This window comes from Callionymus lyra, unplaced genomic scaffold (assembly GCF_982586985.1).
Source record: "Callionymus lyra unplaced genomic scaffold, fCalLyr1.hap1.1 HAP1_SCAFFOLD_85, whole genome shotgun sequence".
NCBI lineage: Eukaryota > Metazoa > Chordata > Actinopteri > Syngnathiformes > Callionymidae > Callionymus > Callionymus lyra.
In genome coordinates this window covers 70,001-80,000 of record NW_028258584.1, presented here as the reverse complement: position 1 = coordinate 80,000, position 10,000 = coordinate 70,001, and the positions used below count along the sequence as shown (strand labels likewise).

The 10,000-nt window shown below is 59.8% G+C and overlaps 1 non-coding gene across 1 annotated transcript; it reads left to right on the top strand.

Moving 5' to 3' along the window:
• Positions 1 to 3,294: 3,294 nt before the first annotated feature.
• LOC148058363 (5S ribosomal RNA) lies at positions 3,295 to 3,413 on the top strand. The gene has a single exon (XR_015709918.1). It is a non-coding gene; the product is annotated as a 5S ribosomal RNA (ribosomal RNA).
• The last annotated feature ends 6,587 nt before the right edge of the window (positions 3,414 to 10,000 follow it).

Genomic DNA, 10,000 nt, shown 5'->3' with positions numbered 1-10,000 from the left:
TGGGGCATTTTTAAACACTTTAGCCTTTTTTTCCCTCTCCCACCCACAATCCCTCCTCCTGCGGGGATGGAGAACCAGGGGCCTGGGTGACATCCTCATGCGGGGATGGGGTACCAGGAGGCCGGGGAACATTTTCAACACTTTGGGGCATTTTTAAACACTTTGCTCTTTTTTTCCCCTCTCCCAACCAGGGGGCCTGGGGAGCCTCCTCCTGCGGGGATGGGGAACCAGGGGCCTGGGGAACATTTTCAACACTTTGGGGCATTTTTAAACACTTTGCTCTTTTTTTCCCCTCTCCCAACCAGGGGGCCTGGGGAGCCTCCTCCTGCGGGGATGGGGAACCAGGGGCCTGGGGAACATTTTCAACACTTTGGGGCATTTTTAAACACTTTGCTCTTTTTTTCCCCTCTCCCAACCAGGGGGCCTGGGGAGCCTCCTCCTGCGGGGATGGGGAACCAGGGGCCTGGGGAACATTTTCAACACTTTGGGGCATTTTTAAACACTTTGCTCTTTTTCCCCCTCTCCCAACCAGGGGGCCTGGGGAGCCTCCTCCTGCGGGGATGGGGAACCAGGGGCCTGGGGAACATTTTCAACACTTTGGGGCATTTTTAAACACTTTGCTCTTTTTTTCCCCTCTCCCAACCAGGGGGCCTGGGGAGCCTCCTCCTGCGGGGATGGGGAACCAGGGGCCTGGGGAACATTTTCAACACTTTGGGGCATTTTTAAACACTTTGCTCTTTTTCCCCCTCTCCCAACCAGGGGGCCTGGGGAGCCTCCTCCTGCGGGGATGGGGAACCAGGGGCCTGGGGAACATTTTCAACACTTTGGGGCATTTTTAAACACTTTGCTCTTTTTTTCCCCTCTCCCAACCAGGGGGCCTGGGGAGCCTCCTCCTGCGGGGATGGGGAACCAGGGGCCTGGGGAACATTTTCAACACTTTGGGGCATTTTTAAACACTTTGCTCTTTTTTTTCCCTCTCCCAACCAGGGGGCCTGGGGAGCCTCCTCCTGCGGGGATGGGGAACCAGGGGCCTGGGGAACATTTTCAACACTTTGGGGCATTTTTAAACACTTTGCTCTTTATCCCCCTCTCCCAACCAGGGGGCCTGGGGAGCCTCCTCCTGCGGGGATGGGGAACCAGGGGCCTGGGGAACATTTTCAACACTTTGGGGCATTTTTAAACACTTTGCTCTTTTTTTCCCCTCTCCCAACCAGGGGGCCTGGGGAGCCTCCTCCTGCGGGGATGGGGAACCAGGGGCCTGGGGAACATTTTCAACACTTTGGGGCATTTTTAAACACTTTGCTCTTTTTCCCCCTCTCCCAACCAGGGGGCCTGGGGAGCCTCCTCCTGCGGGGATGGGGAACCAGGGGCCTGGGGAACATTTTCAACACTTTGGGGCATTTTTAAACACTTTGCTCTTTTTCCCCCTCTCCCAACCAGGGGGCCTGGGGAGCCTCCTCCTGCGGGGATGGGGAACCAGGGGCCTGGGGAACATTTTCAACACTTTGGGGCATTTTTAAACACTTTGCTCTTTTTCCCCCTCTCCCAACCAGGGGCCTGGGGAGCCTCCTCCTGCGGGCATGGAGAACCAGGGGGCCTGGGGAGCCTCCTCCTGCGGGGATGGGGAACCAGGGGCCTGGGGGGCCTCCTCCTGCGGGGATGGAGAACCAGGGGGCCTGGGGAGCCTCCTCCTGCGGGCATAGAGAACCAGGGGGCCTGGGGAGCCTCCTCCTGCGGGCATGGGGAACCAGGGGGCCTGGGGAGCCTCCTCCTGCGGTGATGGGGAACCATTGGGCCTGGGGAGCCTCCTCCTGCACCAGGGGGCCTGGGGAGCCTCCTCCTGCGGGGATGGGGAACCAGGGGGCCTGGGGAGCCTCCTCCTGCGGGGATGGAGAACCAGGGGGCCTGGGGAGCCTCCTCCTGCGGTCATGGAGAACCAGGGGGCCTGGGGAGCCTCCTCCTGCGGGCATGGAGAACCAGGGGCCTGGGGAGCCTCCTCATGCGGGGATGGAGAACCAGGGGGCCTGGGGAGCCTCCTCCTGCGGGCATGGAGAACCAGGGGGCCTGGGGAGCCTCCTCCTGCGGGGATGGGGAACCAGGGGCCTGGGGGGCCTCCTCCTGCGGGGATGGAGAACCAGGGGGCCTGGGGAGCCTCCTCCTGCGGGGATGGAGAACCAGGGGGCCTGGGGAGCCTCCTCCTGCGGGGATGGAGAACCAGGGGGCCTGGGGAGCCTCCTCCTGCGGGGATGGAGAACCAGGGGGCCTGGGGAGCCTCCTCCTGCGGGGATGGAGAACCAGGGGGCCTGGGGAGCCTCCTCCTGCGGGCATGGAGAACCAGGGGGCCTGGGGAGCCTCCTCCTGCGGGGATGGAGAACCAGGGCGCCTGGGGAGCCTCCTCCTGCGGGGATGGGGAACCAGGGGGCCTGGGGAGCCTCCTCCTGCACCAGGGGGCCTGGGGAGCCTCCTCCTGCGGGGATGGGGAACCAGGGGGCCTGGGGAGCCTCCTCCTGCGGTGATGGGGAACCATGGGGCCTGGGGAGCCTCCTCCTGCGGGGATGGGGAACCAGGGGGCCTGGGGAGCCTCCTCCTGCGGGCATGGAGAACCAGGGGGCCTGGGGAGCCTCCTCCTGCGGGGATGGGGAACCAGGGGGCCTGGGGAGCCTCCTCCTGCACCAGGGGGCCTGGGGAGCCTCCTCCTGCGGGGATGGGGAACCAGGGGGCCTGGGGAGCCTCCTCCTGCGGTGATGGGGAACCATGGGGCCTGGGGAGCCTCCTCCTGCGGGGATGGGGAACCAGGGGGCCTGGGGAGCCTCCTCCTGCGGTGATGGGGAACCATGGGGCCTGGGGAGCCTCCTCCTGCGGGGATGGAGAAGCAGGGGGCCTGGGGAGCCTCCTCCTGCGGGCATAGAGAACCAGGGGGCCTGGGGAGCCTCCTCCTGCGGGCATGGGGAACCAGGGGGCCTGGGGAGCCTCCTCCTGCGGTGATGGGGAACCATTGGGCCTGGGGAGCCTCCTCCTGCACCAGGGGGCCTGGGGAGCCTCCTCCTGCGGGGATGGGGAACCAGGGGGCCTGGGGAGCCTCCTCCTGCGGGGATGGGGAACCAGGGGCCTGGGGAGCCTCCTCCTGCACCAGGGGGCCTGGGGAGCCTCCTCCTGCACCAGGGGGCCTGGGGAGCCTCCTCCTGCGGGGATGGGGAACCAGGGGGCCTGGGGAGCCTCCTCCTGCGGGGATGGGGAACCAGGGGCCTGGGGAACATTTTCAACACTTTGGGGCATTTCACAAGCGCTTCCCTCGCTTACGGCCACACCACCCTGAATGAGCCCGATCTCGTCTGATCTCGGAAGCCAAGCAGGGTCGGGCCCAGTTAGTACTTGGATGGGAGACCGCCTGGGAATACTGGGTGCTGTAAGCATTTTTTTTTGCCATTATTTGTGGGTAGAAAAGTGAGAAAAGTGACCTAAAATAGAACCGGGACTAGGCGGCAGTTCCCCCCACCAGGCGGCGGCATTTGGGGCATTATTTGTGGGTAAGAAAGTGAGAAAAGTGACCTAAAATAGAACCGGGACTAGGCGGCAGTTCCCCCCACCAGGCGGCGGCATTTGGGGCATTATTTGTGGGTCAGAAAGTGAGAAAAGTGACCTAAAATAGAACCGGGACTAGGCGGCAGTTCCCCCCACCAGGCGGCGGCATTTGAGGCATTATTTGTGGGTCAGAAAGTGAGAAAAGTGACCTAAAATAGAACCGGGACTAGGCGGCAGTTCCCCCCACCAGGCGGCGGCATTTGGGGCATTATTTGTGGGTCAGAAAGTGAGAAAAGTGACCTAAAATAGAACCGGGACTAGGCGGCAGTTCCCCCCACCAGGCGGCGGCATTTGGGGCATTATTTGTGGGTCAGAAAGTGAGAAAAGTGACCTAAAATAGAACCGGGACTAGGCGGCAGTTCCCCCCACCAGGCGGCGGCATTTGAGGCATTATTTGTGGGTCAGAAAGTGAGAAAAGTGACCTAAAATAGAACCGGGACTAGGCGGCAGTTCCCCCCACCAGGCGGCGGCATTTGGGGCATTATTTGTGGGTCAGAAAGTGAGAAAAGTGACCTAAAATAGAACCGGGACTAGGCGGCAGTTCCCCCCACCAGGCGGCGGCATTTGGGGCATTATTTGTGGGTCAGAAAGTGAGAAAAGGGACCTAAAATAGAACCGGGACTAGGCGGCAGTTCCCCCCACCAGGCGGCGGCATTTGGGGCATTATTTGTGGGTCAGAAAGTGAGAAAAGTGACCTAAAATAGAACCGGGACTAGGCGGCAGTTCCCCCCACCAGGCGGCGGCATTTGGGGCATTATTTGTGGGTCAGAAAGTGAGAAAAGTGACCTAAAATAGAACCGGGACTAGGCGGCAGTTCCCCCCACCAGGCGGCGGCATTTGGGGCATTATTTGTGGGTCAGAAAGTGAGAAAAGTGACCTAAAATAGAACCGGGACTAGGCGGCAGTTCCCCCCACCAGGCGGCGGCATTTGGGGCATTATTTGTGGGTCAGAAAGTGAGAAAAGTGACCTAAAATAGAACCGGGACTAGGCGGCAGTTCCCCCCACCAGGCGGCGGCATTTGGGGCATTATTTGTGGGTCAGAAAGTGAGAAAAGTGACCTAAAATAGAACCGGTGCAGGCGGCATGTTCCCCCACCAGATGGCGGCATTTGGGGACCCGTAGTGTGGGCAGAAAACTCACCAAAGTGACTTAAAATAGAACCGGTGCAGGCGGCATGTTCCCCCACCAGATGGCGGCATTTGGGGACCCGTAGTGTGGGTAGAAAACTCACCAAAGTGACTTAAAATAGAACCGGTGCAGGCGGCATGTTCCCCCACCAGATGGCGGCATTTGGGGACATGCAGTGTGGGTAGAAAACTCACCAAAGTGTCCTAAAATAGAACCGGGACCAGGGGGCCTCTTCCCCCACCAGGTGGCGGGCTTGGGGGGCTTGGTTTCCGGGTAGAAAACTCACCAAAGTGTCCTAAAATAGAACCGGGACCAGGGGGCATGCTCCCCCACCAGGCGGCGGGCTTGGGGGGCTTGGTTTGCGGGTAGAAAACTCACCAAAGTGACCTAAAATAGAACCGGGCTAGGCGGCATGTTCCCCCACCAGGCGGCGGGCTTGGGGGGCTTGGTTTGCGGGTAGAAAACTCACCAAAGTGTCCTAAAATAGAACCGGGACCAGGGGGCATGTTCCCCCACCAGGCGGCGGGCTTGGGGGGCTTGGTTTGCGGGTAGAAAACTCACCAAAGTGTCCTAAAATAGAACCGGGACCAGGGGGCATGTTCCCCCACCAGGCGGCGGGCTTGGGGGGCTTGGTTTGCGGGTAGAAAACTCACCAAAGTGTCCTAAAATAGAACCGGGACCAGGGGGCCTCTTCCCCCACCAGGCGGCGGGCTTGGGGGGCTTGGTTTGCGGGTAGAAAACTCACCAAAGTGACCTAAAATAGAACCGGGACCAGGGGGCCTCTTCCCCCACCAGGCGGCGGGCTTGGGGGGCTTGGTTTGCGGGTAGAAAACTCACCAAAGTGACCTAAAATAGAACCGGGCTAGGCGGCATGTTCCCCCACCAGGCGGCGGGCTTGGGGGGCTTGGTTTGCGGGTAGAAAACTCACCAAAGTGTCCTAAAATAGAACCGGGACCAGGGGGCATGTTCCCCCACCAGGCGGCGGGCTTGGGGGGCTTGGTTTGCGGGTAGAAAACTCACCAAAGTGTCCTAAAATAGAACCGGGACCAGGGGGCATGTTCCCCCACCAGGCGGCGGGCTTGGGGGGCTTGGTTTGCGGGTAGAAAACTCACCAAAGTGTCCTAAAATAGAACCGGGACCAGGGGGCCTCTTCCCCCACCAGGCGGCGGGCTTGGGGGGCTTGGTTTGCGGGTAGAAAACTCACCAAAGTGACCTAAAATAGAACCGGGACCAGGGGGCCTCTTCCCCCACCAGGCGGCGGGCTTGGGGGGCTTGGTTTGCGGGTAGAAAACTCACCAAAGTGACCTAAAATAGAACCGGGCTAGGCGGCATGTTCCCCCACCAGGCGGCGGGCTTGGGGGGCTTGGTTTGCGGGTAGAAAACTCACCAAAGTGTCCTAAAATAGAACCGGGACCAGGGGGCATGTTCCCCCACCAGGCGGCGGGCTTGGGGGGCTTGGTTTGCGGGTAGAAAACTCACCAAAGTGTCCTAAAATAGAACCGGGACCAGGGGGCATCTTCCCCCACCAGGCGGCGGGCTTGGGGGGCTTGGTTTGCGGGTAGAAAACTCACCAAAGTGTCCTAAAATAGAACCGGGACCAGGGGGCCTCTTCCCCCACCAGGCGGCGGGCTTGGGGGGCTTGGTTTGCGGGTAGAAAACTCACCAAAGTATCGGCAAAATAGAACCAGGGAAGGGGGGGATGTCGGTCACAAGGTGCCCGAGTCAGAGAACCAGGAAAACGGACATAAATCCAGAAAACCTCGGTGTCTGACTGCTCCTCAAAAAGTGGTCTTTTTGATGTCACGAGCGCAACCACCTAGAGGTTAATGGGGAGGGATGGTGTGAGCGCAAACGGATTTTTCCTAAGTGTGACTGCTCCTCAAAAAGTGGTCTTTTTGATGTCACGAGCGCAACCACCTAGAGGTTAATGGGGAGGGATGGTGTGAGCGCAAACGGATTTTTCCTAAGTGTGACTGCTCCTCAAAAAGTGGTCTTTTTGATGTCACGAGCGCAACCACCTAGAGGTTAATAGGGAGCGAGTACAACAGGGGAGGGAGTGAATGGGCTCGGACTGTGGCCGAGCCTGGTGCCTCAAAATCGGACAAGGTTGGACTGGAAGCCCGCTGAGAACTCTGGTTCTTTTGCCAGACGAAACGAATTTTTTCCGAGTGTGACTGCTCTGCAAAAAGTGGTCTTTTTGATGTCACGAGCGCAACCACCTAGAGGTTAATGGGGAGGGAGTGGAAAAAACGACAAAGTGTTGAGCTCCGGACCGGGATGGCGGGCGACTCGAGCGGTCATGCCCGACTTTGAGACACTTTGTCGCGGTCATGCGAGCGACCTCCACTGCTCCCCGGAGGTGCCCCGGACCGGGTTGGCGGGTGACTCGAGCGGTCGTGCCCGACTTTGAGACACTTTGTCGCGGTCATGCGGGCGTCCTCCGCCGGTCCCCGGAGGTGCCCCGGACCGGGTTGGCGGGTGACTCGAGCGGTCATGCCCGACTTTGAGACACTTTGTCGCGGTCATGCGGGCGTCCTCCGCCGGTCCCTGGAGGTGCCCCGGACCGGGTTGGCGGGTGACTCGAACGGTCATGCCCGACTTTGAGACACTTTGTCGCGGTCATGCGGGCGTCCTCCGCCGGTCCCTGGAGGTGCCCCGGACCGGGTTGGCGGGTGACTCGAGCGGTCGTGCCCGACTTTGAGACACTTTGTCGCGGTCATGCGGGCATCCTCCGCCGGTCCCTGGAGGTGCCCCGGACCGGGTTGGCGGGTGACTCGAGCGGTCGTGCCCGACTTTGAGACACTTTGTCGCGGTCATGCGAGCGACCTCCGCCGGTCCCCGGAGGTGCCCCGGACCGGGTTGGCGGGTGACTCGAACGGTCGTGCCCGACTTTGAGACACTTTGTCGCGGTCATGCGGGCGTCCTCCGCCGGTCCCTGGAGGTGCCCCGGACCGGGTTGGCGGGTGACTCGAGCGGTCGTGCCCGACTTTGAGACACTTTGTCGCGGGCATGCGGGCGTCCTCCGCCGGTCCCTGGAGGTGCCCCGGACCGGGTTGGCGGGTGACTCGAGCGGTCATGCCCGACTTTGAGACACTTTGTCGCGGTCATGCGGGCGTCCTCCGCCGGTCCCTGGAGGTGCCCCGGACCGGGTTGGCGGGTGACTCGAGCGGTCGTGCCCGACTTTGAGACACTTTGTCGCGGTCATGCGGGCGTCCTCCGCCGGTCCCTGGAGGTGCCCCGGACCGGGTTGGCGGGTGACTCGAGCGGTCGTGCCCGACTTTGAGACACTTTGTCGCGGTCATGCGGGCGTCCTCCGCCGGTCCCTGGAGGTGCCCCGGACCGGGTTGGCGGGTGACTCGAGCGGTCGTGCCCGACTTTGAGACACTTTGTCGCGGTCATGCGGGCGTCCTCCGCCGGTCCCTGGAGGTGCCCCGGACCGGGTTGGCGGGTGACTCAAGCGGTCATGCCCGACTTTGAGACACTTTGCCGCGGTCATGCGGGCGACCTCCGCCGGTCCCTGGAGGTGCCCCGGACCGGGTTGGCGGGTGACTCGAGCGGTCGTGCCCGACTTTGAGACACTTTGCCGCGGTCATGCGGGCGACCTCCGCCGGTCCCTGGATGGCGGGCTCCAGTGAGGTCGGCGGGGGAAGGCTCGGGCTGAGGCCGACTTCGGTGCCTCAAAGTCGGACAAGGTTGGATTGGAAGTCCGCTGTGTTGAGGACCAGTGGCATTCGGCGGTGGAACGCTCAGAACTTGGCCGACATCGGTGCCTCAACGTCGGACAAGGTTGGAGTGGATGACCGCTGATAACTCTGGTTCTTTTGCCAGACGAAAGAAATTTTTCCCGAGTGTGACTGCTCTGAAAAAAGTGGTCTTTTTGATGTCACGAGCGCAACCACCTAGAGGTTAATAGGGAGGCACCATAACAGGAGAGGGAGTGAAAAGGCTCGGAGGGTGGCCGAGCCTGGTGCCTCAAAATCGGACAAGGTTGGAGTGGATGACCGCTGAAAACTCTGGTTCTTTTGCCAGACGAAAGAAATTTTTCCCGAGTGTGACTGCTCTGAAAAAAGTGGTCTTTTTGATGTCACGAGCGCAACCACCTAGAGGTTAATAGGGAGGCACCATAACAGGAGAGGGAGTGAAAAGGCTCGGAGGGTGGCCGAGCCTGGTGCCTCAAAATCGGACAAGGTTGGAGTGGATGACCGCTGAAAACTCTGGTTCTTTTGCCAGACGAAAGAAATTTTTTCCGAGTGTGACTGCTCTGCAAAAAGTGGTCTTTTTGATGTCACGAGCGCAACCACCTAGAGGTTAATAGGGAGGCACCATAACAGGAGAGGGAGTGAAAAGGCTCGGACGGTGGCCGAGCCTGGTGCCTCAAAATCGGACAAGGTTGGAGTGGATGACCGCTGAAAACTCTGGTTCTTTTGCCAGACGAAAGAAATTTTTTCCGAGTGTGACTGCTCTGCAAAAAGTGGTCTTTTTGATGTCACGAGCGCAACCACCTAGAGGTTAATAGGGAGGCACCATAACAGGAGAGGGAGTGAAAAGGCTCGGAGGGTGGCCGAGCCTGGTGCCTCAAAATCGGACAAGGTTGGAGTGGATGACCGCTGAAAACTCTGGTTCTTTTGCCTGACGAAAGAAATTTTTTTCCGAGTGTGACTGCTCTGCAAAAAGTGGTCTTTTTGATGTCACGAGCGCAACCACCTAGAGGTTAATAGGGAGGCACCATAACAGGAGAGGGAGTGAAAAGGCTCGGAGGGTGGCCGAGCCTGGTGCCTCAAAGTCGGACAAGGTTGGAGTGGATGACCGCTGAAAACTCTGGTTCTTTTGCCAGACGAAAGAAATTTTTTCCGAGTGTGACTGCTCTGCAAAAAGTGGTCTTTTTGATGTCACGAGCGCAACCACCTAGAGGTTAATAGGGAGGCACCATAACAGGAGAGGGAGTGAAAAGGCTCGGAGGGTGGCCGAGCCTGGTGCCTCAAAATCGGACAAGGTTGGAGTGGATGACCGCTGAACACTCTGGTTCTTTTGCCAGACGAAAGAAATTTTTTCCGAGTGTGACTGCTCTGCAAAAAGTGGTCTTTTTGATGTCACGAGCGCAACCACCTAGAGGTTAATAGGGAGGCACCATAACAGGAGAGGGAGTGAAAAGGCTCGGAGGGTGGCCGAGCCTGGTGCCTCAAAATCGGACAAGGTTGGAGTGGATGGCCGCTGAAAACTCTGGTTCTTTTGCCTGACGAAAGAAATTTTTTCCGAGTGTGACTGCTCTGCAAAAAGTGGTCTTTTTGA